Source organism: Crocodylus siamensis, chromosome 1 (assembly GCF_052110815.1).
Source record: "Crocodylus siamensis isolate JL-2025a chromosome 1, ASM5211081v1, whole genome shotgun sequence".
NCBI lineage: Eukaryota > Metazoa > Chordata > Crocodylia > Crocodylidae > Crocodylus > Crocodylus siamensis.
Genome location: NC_143395.1, coordinates 240,769,474 through 240,787,157, shown reverse-complemented (window position 1 = coordinate 240,787,157; position 17,684 = coordinate 240,769,474). Strand labels below are relative to the sequence as shown.

The window sequence follows — 17,684 nt, the reverse complement described above, 5'->3', positions numbered from 1 at the left end:
AGCACTCCGCAAAATCTAGATCGTTACCCCAACACCCAAAATCCATATCATTACCCTAACAGTCTGTACCACTTCTGCAGTTCTCTTAGAAATGCTACCCTAAAGGATATTGTGCCTACCCATTTCTGCTCCACACACACCAAACCTGGAAATGAAGAAATAAAGTTGCTGCAAAGGCATCTCCTGCATTGTCAAACATGCAAGAGATGCTGATCTTGAGTGGAAGTAGGGAGCATCCTCAGGGTAACCTCACTGCCAGATGTCCAAAGATCCCAGTGCCCCTATTTCCTGCTGCTAGTTCCTGTGTTTCTCTTTTCGCCTGGTTTTTGGTTTGGTAGCAAACTGAACACCAGTTTGATTTGGTGAACTATCTTCAACGTCACTCTAAGTTTTTGTGTTTTTTGGCAATTCCAGGTATAAACTTTGTAAGTATTAGCAATCCTACAGACTCTCTAATGTCAATGTATCAGTGTCTGACTCTGTTCTGTGCTGTTTTTTTAAACATCTATATAATTTGGCTTCCTACAGAGATAACTGTTATTTTTCAAGTGAAAGCTTTTATAGTGGAGAGAGGAAAGCCACTATGTTGTGTCTTGGTGAGTATACCCATACTCATTCTTTTTTTGTCTTTTCTTTTGTTCACATTATTTAAAATAAGTAGTAGAGCTAAATAGATCATTTTGGGGGGAAATTTTTTTTACCTGAACAACGAGACTCTTCATGGGAAAATTACTTTCCTTTTTTTTTGATATGGTCTAACTATTGGAACTGCAAGCACTTTTGCAAATCGAAAGTGTAAAATAATATTAATTGAGAAATTATTTCATCCATTTATTTGAAGGATATTGTGAAAGTAATCCAAATTTACATAACTTGGAGTTGAAAGTTGGGGCAATTATAGAAACAGTTTTACCATTTGTTAGAAAGATTAAAGTATCATCTAACAGAAAATAAGAGAATTATTTCACCTCTAGCATATAGTTGGAACCTTTTATCCAGTGAACATGGTTTGTATTTTATTCATAGTTTCACAGGTATACACTGTAATTTTCTAAAGAAATCAAAACCAATATCCTGATCCATAGAACAGATAATCTAAAATAAAATCAGCAAAATGTGAAAAGGTTGCAAACAGAAGAACACTCCAGGAAAAAAATATCTCAGCCTTATGTATACATCTCAAAGTCTTTTACAGAGGAAATCTGTATCATTGTTCCTATTTTACAAGTCACTTCACAGAAAAGTTAAAAGATTAACCAAAGACTAGGATGAAGTAGTGGGGTAGTAGCAGAGCCCAGAAAAGGACCGAGATATCCAGAGATCCATGCCAAGGCCATTTACATAGCCATAATGTAGTTCAGGTAAGTAGCATATGGACCTTAAAGGTTACCTGCTGTGTTTTTTTTAATGCATGAAAGACTATGGACTTGATTCTTCTCTTATATCGGTTCCATCAAGAATATTTAAATAAAGTCATGAGAGTTCTCATTTACTGATAAGAACGATTTTAAGATAGCCATTATCATTCTCCTTTAAGAAAAAAAGTGAGCAAAAAAGGAGCGTGTCAGTGTGGCCTATATGAATACAGAATGCAGGATTCAGGAGTTGGAAGCTACATGTAAAATGCACATGGTACAAGAGACAAAAGGGAGTTAATCAGATAAGCAGTTTCGTCCTAGTAAAGAAGTTGTAAGGGGAGCAATGAAAGCAAGTAAGAACAGATAAGCTTATGCTCATTAAGTCTCTATGATCAGGTAATCAGCTGTTAATATGATTACAAGGTAAGCATTTTGGATTAAGGATTTTAGACCTTTAAAACATAAGAAGATGAATCCCCAGAACATAATAGTGAGAAATATTCTTTTTACATTAAGGGGAAAGGGTTATCTGTCATATTAGCTATTCAAGAATTGGAAACATTGGTTTTACATTTACTTGCAGGATCAAGTGGAAATAAAAGATTACCAGTAAGCAGGAAGGTTTCAGGGGAAAACAGCCAATGTCACCTTTCAAGCTACAAAAGCTATAGTGAGCGAATTTTTATGTTGCCTCCCAGGTCACTGTGATGACTTACAGTTAACATTCTCAGCATAGCACTGGTAAGAACTAAAGGCTTACTCAGCAGAAGTAACCTAAGGTGAATACGCTTGCTTCCTCATGTCGGGTCAGTGTGATCTGAAAATGCTTCATACTGTGCCACCATCAATATTACTCGATAGGGAATACAACTAAATGAAAACAGGGCTAGCAATGACCTTGGGGTAAGTGACAAACACCTTATATTACAGCAGTTCACAAGTGGCAATAAGTAATGGGGCTGGCAGTAATTAACTGAAGCAATGCAGAGAGAATACATGAGCCTGGGAAGTGGGCCAAGTAAAGAATAGAAATAAGAGATTGAGTTGAATAGGGAGAAAAAAGACATTTTGGTTTGGGATAGGAGACATATGAAGGATAATAATAGTGTTGTGGGCTATCATTGGGAAATGGTGACAAATTGGATGAATACTATATAAAAATAAAGATTGTGGGTGGTGTTGATAGCCACAGTTAACATGATTTTATATTTTTGTTTTTCTCTCAAGCAAAACATATGGTTATGATTACTAACAAGCATACACACACATGCACACACATGTTTGAGATTATACAAGATCATAGAAAAGCAGGCTTGGCTGGAAGAGACCTCATGAGGTCATCTAGCCCAGCCCCCTGCAGGACATCCCTGGCTAAACCATTCCAATGAAGTGTCTGTCCAACCTGCTTTTGAAATTTCCAGGGATTGTGATTCCATACCTTCTCTAGGTAGTCTGTTCCAATGCTTGGCCACCCTCACAGTAAAAAAAAATCCTCCTAATATCCAACCTAAATTTCCTCTGCTGTAGCTTGAAGCCCTTGATCCAAGTCTTGTCCTTCATGGCCACAAAGACTATCCCATCTCCATCCTCTCTATAATCACCCTTAAGGTATTTTAAGACTATCATCAGTTCCCCCAACACTCATCTCTTCTCCAGGCTAAATAACCTTAACTCTATCAGCCTTTCCTCTGAAGTCACTGTCCCCAGGCCAGTAATCATGTTTGTTGTTCTTTGCTGGGATATTTATAATCTGTGAACAACCTTCTTGAAATGTGGGGGCCAAAATTGAATACAGTACTCCAGGAGGCCTCCTTAATGCTGAATACTGACAAGCTACATTTCCTTAGCTTGTTAAGCAGGATATTGCTGGAGACTGTGTCAAAAGCCTTGCTACAAGTCAGGGTTATGTCACATCCACTGCTCTCCCTACATCCACAAAGCTTGTCGCCTTATCATACAAGGAAATCAAGTTGATCAGGCAGGACTTGCTCTTGGCGAATCCATGCAGGCTCTTCCTAATCATCTTGTTCTTCTCTAGGTGCTTTACAATAGAATCCTTGAGACCTGCTCCATAATCTTTCCAGCTATCAATGTCAGAATGACTGCTCTGTAATTTTCTGGAAACTCCTTCTTCTCTTTCTTAAAGATGTGCACTATATTTGCCCTTTTCTATCTATCCAGGACCTTCAATGAATTCTCAAAGAGGATAGCCAATGGCTCCTAAACTACTTTGGACATTTTCTTCAATGCCCCAAGGTGCATCCCATCCCTCTGACCTGAAAGCATCCATCTTTTCTAAGTAATCCTTAACCTGTTCTGCTACTATTATAGGATCTTTGACTCCTTCCTTTTGTTACCCAATGTGCTTGTGATCTGGTAGCCGGTATCTGTGGACAGTAAAGTAAAAAAGGTATTAAATACTTCAGCCTTCTCTGCATCATCTCTGACTGGATTGCTTTCTGCATTCCACAAAGGACCTACAGTTTGTTTGGTCTTCCTCTTCCTCTTGGCATACATGTAGAAACCCTTATTACTGCCTTTTATTTCCCTTGCCAGTCATATCTCAAATCATACCTTGGCCTTCCCAATTTTATCTCATATTCTTCAGGATAAAGAGCAGGGTCAGATAACATGTAGATCCTAGAGTTACATTGTAACAATGGAATTTCACACTTTATGTTCTAAATAATATGTCCCTAGTCCTAATGGTTATGAAAAAGAAAAGTTTAAAGTATTTTTAGAGTGTCATTTCAGACTCAGGTCTGTCTGGGTGAGCAACAGCCTGAGACAGTATCTCTGGGAAACAAGTATTGTCCCATGGATACCAATGAGTAGGTAAATTCAAGAACACTGACCAAAAAAAATCTTACTACTATTCCCCAGCCATGGGGAAGTCTCCAGTGATGGTAAAAGTGGGAAATCTAGCTCTTAATCTTCTTCCCCATAACCTCCAGAGTAGGGTATGTTGAATGCGGGAGAGGGTAAAAATAGAATATGCAATACACTGATTAACCCTAGCCATTATTTGATCCTTAGGAGAGCATTGCAAAATGGCATCAGCATGCAGCTGCTTTGATCTGCAGAAGTGATTGGGCAAAAAATTAGAGCCTGTTAGTTGTTAGTTGCCTCTAACTCTTTTTTTCATTCCTCTTTTTTTTTTCTCCTTTCAGTTTTAAAAATCACATATATAACTCAGGGAAAACACTTGCAATTTATAACCAAAATAAAACTTTTCATTCTAGTTTATGTCAGTTTTAAAGCCTCAAGAATCATCATTAATCTATATAGGACACACTTAATCTGTATAGCAGGAAATCTGTGTGGATCTGGCTTTGTTCTAATGTGTTTAGATACTGATTTTGAAACAGGGCCAAATTGTCAAAAGTTCTCAGAACCAGCAACTTCAGTAGAGATGCATGGATTATGATTTTTTTTAAAGAGCTCAGAACCCAGTGTGTCAAGCACTTTTGCAAGCAGCTACTTCTTTTGATATCTAGTTGGAAGAAGCTTTGCCCTGCAAATTGGGCTTAGTCAACACCTTGTTGTGAAATCATAGACTCCATAGGGTTAGAAGGGATCATCTAGCCAACTCCCTTCCATAGATATGGATTCACTTTTCCTAAAACATCCTAGTCAGATGCCTATCTAGCTTCTTTTTCAAAACCTCTAGTGAACAAGACTTGTACAACTTTCCTACATGTTGTACACATTTTTATAGATAGAAAGTTTCTTTCCTGAAATTTAATCTAAATCTGCTTGGCTGCAATTCAAAATTGTTGCCTTGTGTTTGGCCCTCTGTGACAGGGGAGAACAGTTGTTCCTCTTTGTTGTGGCAGCCTTTCAAATATTTGAAAATTGTTATCATGCCCCAGCTATCATGTCTCCAAACTAAACATCCCTACTAGTTCCTACAAAATCTCTTCGTACAGCTTACTTTTCAACCCTTTTTCAAATTTCTTAATGTGGTGGCCAAAACTGTACACAGTATTCTTGCTGGGGCCCAACCAAAGCTGAGTAGTGATATGCGTATTTTCATACTTCCAATGCCTTGTACACAATGTTTCCATTGCAACCAAGTGTTACATATTTTCTGAAAAGATCACATCGCTGACCCTTGTCGAACTTCCATTTCACTGTAGGACTGTGCAAAGCTTCAGTTGCCGATTCAATTTGAAGGAGATTTGGCCTGATTCAGCAGCCAAATCTCCAAATCTGAATTGAATTGGGAGACCCATTAAAAGGTCCGAATCAAATCAGAAGCCTCCGAATCAATTCAGAGAGATTTGAAGATTTGGAAGGCTAGCAGCAAACAGAAACTGAGAAGAGGGAGGGGGATGAGGTGATCTTCTATGTATGGAAAAGGCTGGGGTGGGGGGGAAGACTGCTCTCATACTGACATTTGTAGCTGGCCAGTGACTGTGATCTTTCTCTGAGTTCTCTTCCAATCACAGTGCTGTGTGGGCGAGACATAGAAACAGCATATAAAGCTGTGTCTGAAGTGATCTGTGCCTGCTTTCAACAGTTGGAGGGGCACTTTCACAGAAACCCCTGCACCTATCTCCGTGAAACTTGGCAGGCTTCATGCCCTCAGAAGGGGCTACCATCTTTGCTGTTTTCATCTGAATCTGCAAAACAAATGACAAACTTATAGGTATTTTAGTGAGTCCTCATTGTACTTTATGGCCAAATCTCTGAATTGGTGCCAAATCTCTGAATCTGAATTGGTTCAATAAATCAAATTACTGTCCCTCCGAATCAGCCAAATCCAAATCAGAAGTGAATACTTGCTGCTTCACACAGGCTTACTTCACTGTAGTCCTCATATCTTTCTCAGTTGTGCTACTGTTAAGCCAGTTATCCCAATTCCTGTGTCTACATTTTTTTTTCCATTCCTATGTGCACTACTTGACTTTTTATTTCTCCTTGTTATCTATTACTTGTTGCTCAGTTCAACTATTTTCCCATCTTCTTGAATTTTAATCTTTTTTCCTGAAGTGTTTGCAATGCCTCCCAGTTTTGTGCGTGCATATTTGATCAATATGGCATTATGAAACCTTTCATTCATAAAGGATAAATAAAAAACACTTTCATTTTTCTGGTCATAGTAGAACTATGATTGTGAGGTCTAGAAACTAACTGTCTCAGACTTCAGGTTTTTAGCTTGCCTCTAGAAGTAAACAGTAAGATTGGAATATTGTTATAGCTGTGATTGTCCAGGAAATCAGTGAGAAGAAAGACTATTTGGTGTTTTATTTTTTATTGAACCAAATATATGGTGGGAGAGATGTTAGACAAGCTATTGTGCACAAGTACCCCAAATAACAGAAAACACCAGAGAATGTTGAGGATCTTTACTGCTAAAGGAAAAGGTCCATCTGTCTTTCATAAGATTAAGTGCTAGCTAAAGATATTTGACTTTAAGAATAACCATATAGTTATTTATAATTTTATTATATAAGCATACAATACGAGCAATATATTTATTGCTTCTTCAACTATATGCCTTCAGCAATTTTCAGTTACTTGGACAATGATTTTGGACAGTGATTATTCAAAGACATTTCTTTATTGGATGGCCCTTTTCAGTATACAGCAAGAAATTTTATTGTTCCTATAAAACCAAGGAACAATGCTACATGTCCTTAAGTGTCATCAAATTACATCTTATCAATTAACTGAGACATTTTTAGGGCAACTTCCTTTTATTGAGCACTCCCGCAGCACTCATCAACCTCCCTGTAGCCCAATTTTTGTGAGAATATTTTATATTTGAAATTTCAAATCTATAAATCATCTTAGATTTCCTAGAAAACAAACCTAGGTAAAAAAAAAACATGCAGAAGAAAATAGTTCATTTGTCCATGTTCATATCATGTGTGAGATTGCTCAAAATTATGCAATTTAATGATCCTCTTGTCATGTTAAGCAGTACTCTCATAGCAGGAGGTTACGTGTTCTGCAATCTTTCTGAAACTCATTGCCAATATTCTGACTTACAGTCAATAGTAATGTCCTGTAAGCCATTCCTCTAAGCTCCTTCACTGTCTATATTTTCTGTTAGAGACAGGAGTCAATGAACTATAACTGAATATGACTTCACTATTATTTGAAAACCTCATTGTATTTCATGACACTCATTTCATCTAATATGCATAGTTTCCCAAGAGTTGACAGAATTTCATGTATGTATATTTATGGCTCCTCCCAAGATTGGCATCTGTTGTAAAGAAAGCAGAACTTTTCATAACGGAAAGTAGTTGTCAGTATGAAAACCATTCATGGCATTTGTTAGAGTGTATTTCCAAGTACAGAACATGTCCAGCTGGCAATGTTTGCAATTTGACTGCCAACCTTTGCCAACCTATATTTTAAAGACTGAATAAGATTCTGTGCTCGTAGTCTTCCAATAGTGCTTTACATATTTTCATATGCTCTTTATTTCAAATGCTTCAGCCAGATTGGTTTCCTCATTTGTCTCTGAATCATTTCATATTTCTTTCCATCCTTAAAAGGTAGGTTAGTAGTGAACCATAAACTATAAGAATTAATAGTCAAAAAAACTTCCTCTGCATGTGCATCTGGTTTAATTCTTTGAAATTATGATAGTTTCTTTGAATGCAAAGGTGGTCCCATGCTTGGTATTTTTTGGCACGTTACCAATCCTGCTGAAAAGTTGAAGCCAAATACATATTCTTCAGCTGAGTTGCTAGAACCTTGTGTTATATGAATTTGGCACAGTCTATACATTTTCTATGTTCTCATTCCTGGCACTGTTTTATATGTAGAACATTAACTTACATGTGGCTCAGCATCTACTCTACATGATAATATAGTTTTTGTCTTTATGCTTTTATTCAAAATGTTTTAAACAGACATAGACCAAGGCTCAAGGACATAAATAGTGTATCTGGCTTTGATCCTTCAAGATACTGAGCACCCTAAATTATCCATGGGCAAGAGCACGAGCAAGAGACATGGAATATAAAAAAGTATGTGGATTGCTGATAAGTAATTTCTGCCTATGGTATATGTGAAGAATCTAAGTAGCAATTCCCATGGAAAACACCGTTTTGAATATCATGATTTCTATGTGAATAGCATTCAAAGATTCTGTTATACTAATGTGATAGATTTGTTCTTGTTTTCATTTTGTATTTAAATGTCATGATTTCTATGTCGATAACAATTCCAGCATTCTGTTGTACTGTTGTGGGGTATTTGTTCTTCTTTATTTTGTATTTATTAGATTTATTTTTTTCATTTGCACTGTGTATTGCAGATGCAGATGTAGATCTTACTGTGTTAGAAATACAACTACATGTATAAGTAATTTTTTATACTTCATTATACTTTTTTGTAATCTGAGATAAAAAAAGAGAACAAAAACAATTTCATCACACAACTGTTTGTTTACCCTACTATATTTCCCCATTATAATTTAGCATTTTTCTTTTATAACTGCAGCCCAATAATCATAACTGCCATTTGTTTAATAATTATATGCATTATTGTTTAGTTCATATATCATCCTATTCTATAGGTAGTGTATGATGGCTATCATGGGATTTGCAGTTGGAGGTTTATCTTGACAAATCTGTGTCCTTCCAGTCCACAATAAGTCTTATTTTTTTAAAGGTCAAATATTTCTTTTATTTTCCTATCAGGTAAACCACTATTTTCTACACTTTTTCAATTGTTCTTTAAATAATGGAACCTCAAATCTGTACCAATTATGGTATTGCCATTCTACTTCAATCCAGCAAGTTCTCAGAAAAAGAGAGCAGAGGAGAGTCAGGGACTTCATTTATTCTTCTCCCGTTCCTCCATCAGCCCTAGATAAATGCATTTGATAACATCGTTATATATTTTAAGGAAGCAGTGATGGCACACATAGTTTAAACAAATGTTTTTAAGTTTATCTTTCAACAAGACTCCTGAAGTTTGTCATTAGATAAATCAATGGTGAAATGTTACCTTTGAGTATTCATCAGTTTTCAGTGAACTTACCTTAAAATGGCACAAAAGGAATAGAGAAAGTGCAACATGTATTCCTGTAGATTTTTTGCATTGAGAAATCTTCTTCCATCAGATGATCTTTTAGAAGTAAAAGCTTTCAAGACTATACAAAAAATTTCTTTCTTAGGTTCTTTTCTATATCCAGTTCTTAGGACTGATCATAAGTCAAAACCAAAAAAGTATTCTAAATATCATTATGTCCATTATATTGTCTATTGGCCTTCAAATATCATAATTTAAAATAATATTTCCCTTTAATTCTACAGAGCAGCCATAACTCCTTGCACAAGTCCTAATTTTTTATTTACCTCCAGATGTAGTGGATTTTCAGACTTAATCAATCCCATCATGCTTGTTGTTTTCAAGAAACTTTGCAAATCACCTCAAAAATTGTTTGCTCTGTTTATTTTTAAGCCGTAAATCCACTGTTTGTTATCTTCTCATATTAGGGAAGGCGCTTTCCAAAGTTTTTATGGGATTTAAGATAACCAGTGGTACTCAAACTTCTGTGTCCTGTGGGCCAGTTGAGTATTGCAGGGATGGTTTGCAGGCTTTATTAGGATATGCAGTAGCAAAGGCTTATTAGTACTGTCGCGATGAACCCGGCAGAGCTGGCAAGCCAAGCTCGGGGTCGCGGTCACGGTGGATTGGCCGGGTGGTGGCTATTGGCACGGACAGGTGGGATTAGCGGCTTTGGAGTCTGAGAAGTACCCAGGCATAGTGGTTTAATAAAGATGGTTTATTTTACTCATGCTTTGAAGCGGAGGCACACAGTTGCTTTCTTCGGTTACAGTAATAACGCACAGACAACAAAGGGGTCTGTTGGCCCACGAGGTTCAGTCCGAAGACCTAGTCCCAGGGCTGGTCAACAGCTCATTAATGGATGTAACATAAAACGAACTGTAATGCATAGGTAACGAGTCGCGTGACGCCAGTCCACAGCAATGGACAAATCGGGTGGTCGAATACGAAAAGCCAAGGTCGGTAGCCAGAAGATGAAGCTGCGAAGATGTCAGGTTAGAGGGATTGAGCCAGTCGTAGTCGAAAAAGAGAAGCCAAGGTCGATGGTCCGGAGCCGGGTTAAACAAAGTCCAGAGGGTGATCCAAAATCGTAAGCCGTTAGTTCGCTCAAAGGTAAGTCAGAAGCCAGATGAGTACAAAAGCGAGTATCAACAGAGTCGAAGGAGGAGATCAATAGGCCCTGAAGCCTGACTCAGAGAACAGTCCCTGCAGCAGCAGCCTCTGTCTCTAGTCCACGCGATCTCCACCCTGAGGGAGGGGCTCACAGAACTTTTATATCAATTTGATAGCCAATCAGCGTGCTCTCCGCAGAGAAATTTCTAGTCTGATTACCTCATGTCAGGTTCTGACTGAGCATGCTCTCAGTCAGGAGCTGACACAGACTGAGCATGTCTGTGGGGAAAGTAGGTCAGGAATGATTGACAGCTCCACAGGTCACCCAGGGGGCAAGGACTGGGTGAGCCTTGGAAATTTCCACTCACAGCTTCAAACCGCGCATGTCAGTTTAACCTCTTCTGTGTTGGCAGCATATACTCAAAGTTTTTTTCCATGACAAGTACTAATAAAGACAATGCTTAGGCTACCTTGTATTCAGGAAGAACAGGTCTGCTGGCCAGGCATCTCTGCTTTCTTGGCGACTCTTGCTGAGTTGATTTTTTCATTCTGAGCTTTGGGAAAAGGTTCAATTTGTTGCTTGACCCAGGCCCAAAATTGATTTGATGGTTGATTTGACATGCTAATATTTGATCAACAATTAGCTTTATTTAAATGTATTTGTTTCATGGAGTTTTGGAACTGGATGGAACCAGATTTTAGTGCTCTGGGAAAGGGGTCAAGGGATCAACTTAACTAAGGCTCTTTATTTTTAGGTGGCTGACCCCAGTCTGTTAATCATCTTGTAATCTTTACTTTAATCAAGATCTTGTTAATCAGTTGAAATTTATAGTTGTATTTCTGCTATAGTTTTGAGCTAGCTGAAGGACAGATTTCTTATCTTCTTTCTGGATTGCCTTTTGGCCCTTGGTCAGTTATTTACTAGCTGTGCTCTGTGGCCTGACAAGGCTGCTTCACTCTTTCCAATCTCAAGGCTGCCTTTGTGTCATAATCATTTGAACATCCTAGCAAAAATACATTTATGATAGCAAAATAACTATGAATGCATTTGGTCACCTTAGTTATTAATGTTTTAGGATGCAATTGTAATACACAGTAATACACAGGCCCTCGGCTTGCTATTCAGTTATATTTCTGCAGCTTTGGTTTAGGTTCCCTGAAAATGGCAAAGCCTGGCATCCACACTTTCCCTGCAATTTGGTTATTCTTTGGATAGCATGTTTGATTTAAATTATAGTGCTGTTTATCACCCATAACTCATGCTGTATATGCTTACATAGCCTCAGAGTGACCCTGTGCACCAGCTCAATCTAGCAACCATAGCCACAACATCTGGCCCGTAGGGCTCCACAAGATCTAGAAATTTGGCAGCAAGGGAAGTGGTGATTAACACTAGTATCCTTCCCCTTCTGCCACATTTCTGGATCAATGGGGAGTCCCATAAGTCAGATGACACAGCTCTGTGTGTTGGATATAACCCATTGATTTGAGGTTGATTACCATTGAAATAAGCTGAACTGATCCACCCAGGCTTATCTTTAATACTTTGAGATCTTTGGCCTTGCTAGCAAAAGAAATGAACATTCGTATTATTTCTGGTGGATTTTGTCATGTCCTGGAGGAATCTAAAGAGCCTTAAAACACCTAGGTGCACAATTTGTCATAAGTACACCTGGGATACTGTGTTTTAATGAAACAGTAAGGTAGGGAGCATGAAGAGAAACTATGTAAAAGCAGTTAGCCATAACGTTTCATTTTCAAAATATATTTCAACATTTCTAGACTACCCTTGAGTACCATTCTGGCTGGGACAGCTTGAAGAAAATGTTTCCTAATGGGCAATTATCACTGTTTTGTTAAGGCGGAGACATTGAAATTTGGTTTGAAAATTTGCGAATTTAAAGATTTTTAGAATTACCTGTGAACTATGTGGACTCAAGCATAGTACTAGGCAAGTAAAATGGAAAACAAATGATATTTTCTAGAGCAGTGATTCTCAGCCAGGGTGCCACAGCATCTTAGAGTGTCTTGACTTTTTTTCAAGGGTGCTATGAAATGTTAGCACCGTTAGGTGTGCAAACATATCTCATCGGTAAACCCAGTGATCCCAAACAGGAATTTATATGGTCAAGAACATTCTGCCCTTTTGTGTTCTAGCTAAGTTTTTTGCAGCAGAAGAATAACTATTATTATTCTATAGTAAACAATTCAAAAAAATCTGAGTTGCTATTTTCAGAAGGGTGCCTCTAGTTTAACAAGGGGTGCCTTGAATCTATTGGGGGGTGCCTGGAGCCTAAAACTGTTGCGAATAATTGTTCTAGAGTCTAAGCACACCAGTGTATGTGGAAACCACCCAAAAGCATAAAAATTTCATAATTTTTTATTACAATAAATACAGCAGTAACACTTCGTACATTCTAAAATACATTTTCAACAGTCCAAGCTGCAACAGGCTTTACAATGTTTTATGCTGAGTTTTCTTACTTTGAAAACATAATGTTTTTCATAGTTTGTCAATGAATCCACAAAAGTTACCTTCATTTTCACAACCACTGAAGTCACAAAAATCTTCCTCTTCAGAACTTTGATTTTCACGTGCCTCATAAAGAATGTTATGCTTACTGCTAGTAAGTGATTTCAAATTTTACATTTCTTAAAGGAATTAATGACAGCTTTGAATAACACTTAATCCCAAGTTTTTTATACACACATAATTTTGTATAATGATAGGTCTTTTGTGACTTGTATAATTATTGTTGTAACAGGGTGAGAGGAGAAGAGAGGATATCTCCACTTGCACTCTTCCCAGACTGGGAGCAGGAGGCAACCTTTACAGCTGCCACTGCTGTGGGGATGTCATGTGCTTTGGCACCAACCCAACTGTTCATGTCAGGATGACCTAAATCCAGAAGGGACCGTTTTGTGGCTGGCAAGGTAATCCCCAGGCAGAAGCACAGAGGACACTGGCAGCATGCCTGAGCTGCAGAAGCTCTAAGTTCCTGGCAGTATTGGGAACTCCCTTGACTTAACTATATTAAACTCAACTTAACTATATTAAACTCTATTTGTAGGCAAATAGGACTTCACAGGGCCAGAGGAAGCCATCACTGATTGGTTGAACTGTCTGGTTCAATAAGAGAATGACAGTAGTAAGAGGAAGGGGCTGTGGACTGCAGATGGAAGGACACATACCAGGATATGGTGGGGGGCAGACATCCTGCCCAAGTTTTCTTTTATTTATGGAGGATGGACACCTGGGGATTCCAGGTGGGAAACCAGGACCCTATTTCTAAAGGATGCTTTCAGGCTGAGATGGAAGGGCCAGGTGTCCAGTGAATCCTTTCAGCCAGCTCACAGGAACCCAAGTGACTACATGTAGATACTGCAGTTTGTGTGGCAGGAGTATAGGGGAAGATGACCCAATAGTACCCCCATCTCTGGTCATGCCAGTTTGTGTAGATAGTGTTTCAAGACACCAGTGTGCTATACCCTAGCAGTATAGAACCAGCAGACTAAGACTGCAGAGAATTCAGTGACCTCTGGGGACCCAAGATTGACTCAAGATAAGCCCAGCCAGGTGGCGGTCCCAGTGAGACTATTCTATCATTTACTAGCAAGTCATGATGTGTGAGTCTTTAGCAGGGACCAAACCCTTGCCTGGAAAAGTAACAGGCAAGCTTAACCCCAATGGGGGCCCTTGTTAAGACTGTCCTTGCACGTATTTGCAATTCATGGCATCTCATAAATATGTAGCACCAACTTACACTTCTGCCGAACTCTTTTAGGTTTCTTTCTTCTGGTGAAAATGACAATTCCATTTTACCTATTATTAATCACCCATGAAGCACTCAGTCTTCCAGGCTGGGGTGCTTAGCAGATCTCTTTAGCTGCTTCTCTTTTATTAGATTTGTGATCAAGTCATTTTGTCTCTTCAACAACAATACTTTTTAAATTCTGAGTAGAGAGCCAATATATCTTTTTTTGCAGGTCTATTTTCTTCTGTGTATTTTATCACTCTTAATTTGAAACCCACTGTATTATAATGTCTGCATTCCTGATCTGTACTGGTTACTACATGCTAGAAATGTACCACATTACACATTATAGTATCTTTTAAAGAATAGTTATCTTTAAGATAACATAAGGAACTACGTTTTATATTCATCCACCACTAAACCATGTAGTGTCTTACATTTCAGATCATGTTGGCTACCAAGCTTATGGCATTATCTTTAAGTTGCCAATATTTGATTTCAGTTATTTTTTGTTACTCTGCTTATAAGGTATAGCTTATTTGTATATATTTTTGTATAGAAAAATGCATTTTGTGATAGAAAATACAGTATTCATGACTATTTTAATGAATTAGAAACTAAAGTGCACTTCATGATACTGAAAACTTTTACATTTTATTTTCACAAACTTTAGTGCAATTTAAAGCAATTTATGCAAAACAGTGTAATAATTCAATATCTGACATGCAAAAAAATTCCTTTTTTGAAAATTTGGGGTCCATCTTACAAGTTTGTTTATATGGCTTCTATGTGGAGAAGGATATAGAATAGGTAATAAATGCAGCTGGGGGGAAAGAAAGAGGAAAGGTCCCAGTGCATAACGGGGCAGTGAAAGAAGAGGAAGGAAAAAGAACAGAAAAGGTAAAGGCAATGACTCAAGAACTGTGATGATGAAGATAGAAAAAAATGACAGGGTTGCGAAAGCCCACTCTTCACTTATGTGAGTCCCTTCTGAGCCTTGTGAGAGGCAGAGAACCAAAGGTAATGCAGCTACTATGGCTACTCTTGTAGAATCACACTGGAAGGTTCCTTCTTCCTGTCTTCAGTAGCTGGGGTGATCACCCCCGGGAAAATAGCAAGAAGAATTCTAACACAAGATCCTGTATCCTGTAGGAAGAACACATGAGCTTATGACATTTGAAGTCTGCTGACAAACTATTCATGAAAACTGAAAAGAGCAAAAGCCATCAAATACATGGTTTATTATAGGGAGTTCACCCAGTTCCATGCAAAGCGAACCAATGTTCACCAAGCACATGTTTGTTATAGGCTGGCTTTTATTGAGATGTGAGAACTCTGTGTCATTGATACATGGACTAACAGAGTAATAGATTTTTAATTGAACTGAGAAAAATACTTGTGAGGTCAAAGTTTTTAATGAATGAGCAGATTAAATGTTCTGTGAAAGATACCATATGGCTTTTAAAAATCTCAAAATTAGTTGCAAAGTCACAGTTAATTTAATTATATGGTCTCACTGTCTTGGGATAATAAAGCAGACTGAGAATTATAATAGAGTTAGTCTGAGAATGAAACCTTTACTGTTGAGATACATTTTGCAAATGAAATGTTATGGCTAACTGCTTTTAAATGACTCTGCTTACATTCATAAAGATATTATTTTAAAGATAATGGCATATTTAGATCATAATACAACTGATTGTGTTGTGCAATCCACTAGCTTGCACTTTATTGCTTTGTTGCGTTTCTCCATTTAACATCTGTACACATGCAAATTTTGTTGTTGATACATCTACGATTCTGTTGGAAAAATTTAGCTTGCAAACACCACTGGGCCACTTAACAATCCAAACAGCCTGAAAAACACATTGGTTGCCTCTAAAAGGTTATAAATTGCTTTACATAACTGAAATATCTTCAGAATGTGAAGTGGGGTACATTGAGGGAAGTACAAGGAGATATGCAGTTACTAACCAGATATTTTCTGTTTGTATTAAGTAAACTCGGTCTAAGGGGCAGCCCTGAAAGTCTAGTCCTTACAGGACAGCCTTGTTAACAGCTGCTGTCAGAGACATGTGCAATTAGCATAAAAGACAATAGAAGCTGTCTATACATAACCATATCAACCATGTGTTTTAGATCAACAGTATGCTTCTATCATAGTACCTTTCTTGTCTCCAATTGTAATTCAGTTTATGGAATTCTCTTGAGTTCAACATTGTTTCTTTATGAATGTCACAGATGCACAAATTGGCATCCTTCCACTAACTGATCTTTATCCCAAGCCCTTCCTCAGTTGAAAACATCGTATTTGTTTCCAGTGTTTTCAGCTTGACTGTTTTCCTGCTGTTGGCTAATACTTCTTGAGTCAGATCTTTATTTGCTTCATTTATTTTCGGTACCCTTTGGCACCCAGGGGAAAATTGATATTGTGGCAAAAGTACAGGACTAGAAATACAGAGATCTGGGTTGTGATCTTGCCTGTGTCACAAACTTCCACTGTGATGTTGTACATTTTGTATATGACTCTTCTAACCCAGGTTTTTTCGAGCTTCAAAATAAGAATGGTTCAAAATAAGAAACTTCCAGCTTCAAAATAAGAAGGTTTTTTTTCCAGCTTCATTTCCTAACTTACAGGGATAGTATGAACCTTATTCATTAATATTTGAAAAGTATTTAAAGAGCTTAACGAAGAAAGTGCTGAAAAAATATGGGGTATACTACAAGGCCATGCAAAACATCAGAGAAGAATAAAGAATGCCTTCACACTTAGTCACTTAGCAAGTGTGTGCCTGGGTGGCAGAGAACCAACAAGCATCTGTATAACTGGACTAACATTAACACATTTAAAAAATCTGCTTTTTTTACAGAGGAAATTAAATGTGAAGAACCCAGTACAAATGTAGGGCAGTGATCTTTTTTGACTTGTAGGAGCTTTAGCAAAGAGTATCAACAACTCAAACCAGATAACTCACATGGGCAATTGCTCAAACCTACAGTGAAAATTCTGCACTCGTGCCTTAATGGAAATAAAAATACTGTTCAACCAACCATATTTTATCCTTTCATCAATATCAGCATGAAAACTAAAATTGCTAATAATGAATAATTCAGGATTTTGAATGTTGTAACATTGGGGGAGGGTTGGGTTTTTTTTGTTTTTTGGTGGGGTTTTTTAAGCCTATTGGCTTCTCATAAAACTTGTGTTTAATTTTTCAGTGTACATTTTTTTAGACATATATATATTTAAAGTGGGAGGTATTTCTTCTGTGAATACATAGGCTAAATTAGGAGTTGGAAATTAAATATTTACGGGGTATAATGCAATGTAATATAATATATTGAATGCACATACCAATAAAATGAAAAATGCACCCATCACAAATATTCTGCAAGCAATTTTATTCAAAAACAAATTTCA

The 17,684-nt window shown here is 37.6% G+C and overlaps 1 long non-coding RNA gene across 1 annotated transcript; it reads left to right on the top strand.

Moving 5' to 3' along the window:
* Positions 1–1,315: 1,315 nt before the first annotated feature.
* Positions 1,316–13,388, top strand: LOC149874313 (uncharacterized). The gene is made up of 3 exons (XR_016440053.1): positions 1,316–1,361; positions 8,231–8,347; positions 13,274–13,388. It is a non-coding gene; the product is annotated as an uncharacterized LOC149874313 (long non-coding RNA).
* The last annotated feature ends 4,296 nt before the right edge of the window (positions 13,389–17,684 follow it).